The sequence below is a fragment of the Schistocerca piceifrons genome, chromosome X (assembly GCF_021461385.2).
Source record: "Schistocerca piceifrons isolate TAMUIC-IGC-003096 chromosome X, iqSchPice1.1, whole genome shotgun sequence".
Taxonomy (NCBI): domain Eukaryota; kingdom Metazoa; phylum Arthropoda; class Insecta; order Orthoptera; family Acrididae; genus Schistocerca; species Schistocerca piceifrons.
Genome location: NC_060149.1, coordinates 223,854,075 through 223,856,948, shown reverse-complemented (window position 1 = coordinate 223,856,948; position 2,874 = coordinate 223,854,075).

The following is a 2,874-nucleotide window of genomic DNA, read 5'->3' as shown; positions in this document are numbered from 1 at the left end:
TGTTGATTAAAAAAAGAATCTGCCTACTCTTAATGTAACCACACCTGATGTATACAGTCATCGTCAACTGAATTTCATAACTTTTAATATACACGTATCATCAGACTAAACTTCAGTATTTTACATGTATGATGAAAGTGCCACCTGGAAGAGGACATATGATGAGAACAATCTCAGCCCAATAGTAAAACACATCATTCTTTTTTCCCAACTCAAATGCAAGTCAGAACAAGAATTTCATGGTTATGCATTTTCTGCACTACACAGCTCATGCACAGAAACAACGTACATCTGTAAAAGTAGTTTTCGCTATAAGAGGCCACTGTTATATGAAAGGTCTTGTCAATGCGAAATCTTACACTGAGACATCCGATGACTGGAGGGATGTCATCAGAAATACCAGAATCAAACCATGACCTTTCACTAACATCATTTGTGCCATAGACATCAAATTTGAAACTTAGACAGACTTTTTATGTGTGTTTTATGTTAAAAAGTGCCTTGTGGCAACACCACCAATTAGAAATTTAAAGTTGACCAAAAGGAGGCAAGATTGGTGCTTCACAAGACAAACTACTTTTAAAACTATTTGAAAGCTGTTTTTGCTGAGAATCAAGGCACAGAAAACAAGAAAGTGTAACAATCAAAGTGATCTAAACATACTGAGAGAACTTTACAATGGCAAACTGCCCCTTAAACCTGCAAAATTCAAGAATCTACTACATTTAAAACCAATCTTGACCAATCCCAATCCTCAAGAATTCTGTGATTCACTGGTTCCTGCCCTAGGTTTGGACGAGGAGATGAAGATGACATTAAGAATGTTGATGACCTGTCAATTAATTATGCTCCATAACTGGCAGAAACAGTCAAAGTCCTGATGTCTTTTTGTTTTGAAATTAACTGTTCATGTTCCATGTGTTAAATGCAATTTTTTATTTCTGAATATGTAATAAATAATGTATTACAATGCACAATGCTTAAGAAGTTTATTTTTATACCTATTTTTAAGTTACTTATTTGACTTGAAACTTAAGGAACATTATTGTTGTGTGCAGGACTATGAACATTCTTACCTTTACCTCTTCAACAGCTTATCACATTTGAGTACTGCTTCTGACATACAAAAATTTACCAAAACTAGAGGTAAATTGGTAAAATTCCTTCCATAAACAAAGGCTTGTCTTATGAAAAATACCAAAGAAACAGAACAGGATACTTGAAGATTTCTGCTTTTTTTTTATAGACAATTTTTAATGTTGCCAAAGGTATGATCGCAAACAAAATGTTCTGGCTTCCTGCAAAGCCAATTATATGAGCATGATTAGCCATGATTTTACCACTGAGATGGAATGCAGCTGTGACTTCTGTATACTGCAACAAATGACACAATGTTTTTGAATCTGTGTAACACTGGCTGTATGTTCAGTATTGCAGAACAGTACTGTTTGTTCTCGCCAAATTATGTTAACAGAGGTCTTATAAAATAAGAATAAACCTGAAAGTGCTGCAGCGGCCTCCAAATGGTCTGTTCATCAGGGCACCTGATACTAACTTGACTGTCACTTTAAGCCATGTTGGGCTTACATTTCAGCAAGATAATACCTGCCCGCACATGACAAGAGTTTCTACTGCTCATCTTCATGCTTGGCAAAGGCTACCTTGGCCGACAAGGTGGTCAAATCTCTCCCCAGTTGAGAACATTTGGAGCATTACGGGCAGGGCCCTCTAACCATTTTGGATTGTGACATTCTAATGCACCAATCGGACACAATTTGACATGATATTCTTCAGGAGGACATCCTTCAGCCCTGTCAATCAATCCCAAGCTGAATAACTGCTTGCATAAGTTCCAGAGGTAGACCAATGCATTATTGACTTGCTCAATTTGTGAAGTTCTTGCCGTTGAATAAATCATCCAGTTTATCTAAAATTGCAATAATTTATTTGTCTGTACGTTATATCATGTCTACAAATTTCTGTCCCATTCAGATAATTCTTCAGGGTGGGTCTTTTTTTGTTTTATTGTAGAGTGTATTATTATTATTATTATTACTTTAAAGACATTACTATATTTTATTGTTATTAAAATCACAGACATATGTGGCACATTAAAAGTGGCTTATGCAAGATGAGTTTCGGAAGGGAATTGGGGGGGGGGGGAGTGTCTGCAGAGACAGCAAGCCACGCACTTTGCACTTTTTACCCCCCCTCCAAGATCAAACCTCAATCTGTGCTTGTGCAGAATTGGCAATTGTAAGAGCAGCAGACTGTATTTCTCTGGGAGTATCAGTGATTGCACAGTACAGCTTGAAGATATTACCAAAGAACTTTCTTACCATAAAAACCTCTTCGTGGAAACAGCTCTGACTAAAAGCAAGACCAGCCGCCACGATGGCCGCATGAGTCAATTGGTAACTGTGTGAAGCGATAAGGCCGGTAGACCACTTTGTGCTGCCCATGCGTGGTTGTGCACCATGTACCTCAAGGTGACCCCTGGTTCTTTTGTCAGTAGGAGGAAAATATTTTCCACATAAACATGATTTTTGACATTTTGAGTACATTGTTATCTGCTCGGGTCGTCACAACGCCGTTTTAGTACCTCGTCAATGCTATAAACACATATAAACTAACAATATAATTACTTCACAGTAAAACCAGTTTTTACATTTCCAGATTTTGCATTTTCCCGTTATGTTCAGTTGGTCCTATCATAGGCCCTATTCTCTCAATTAATAATTTTTTCCTGCAATTAAGAATTTCATATGGATAAATTTCCCTCACTTTACAATTCTGAATCACTACCCCAAACTTCAACATCAGTTTTCAAATTGATTTATGGCGAAACTAAATCGTGTTTGCTCTGACCCACAA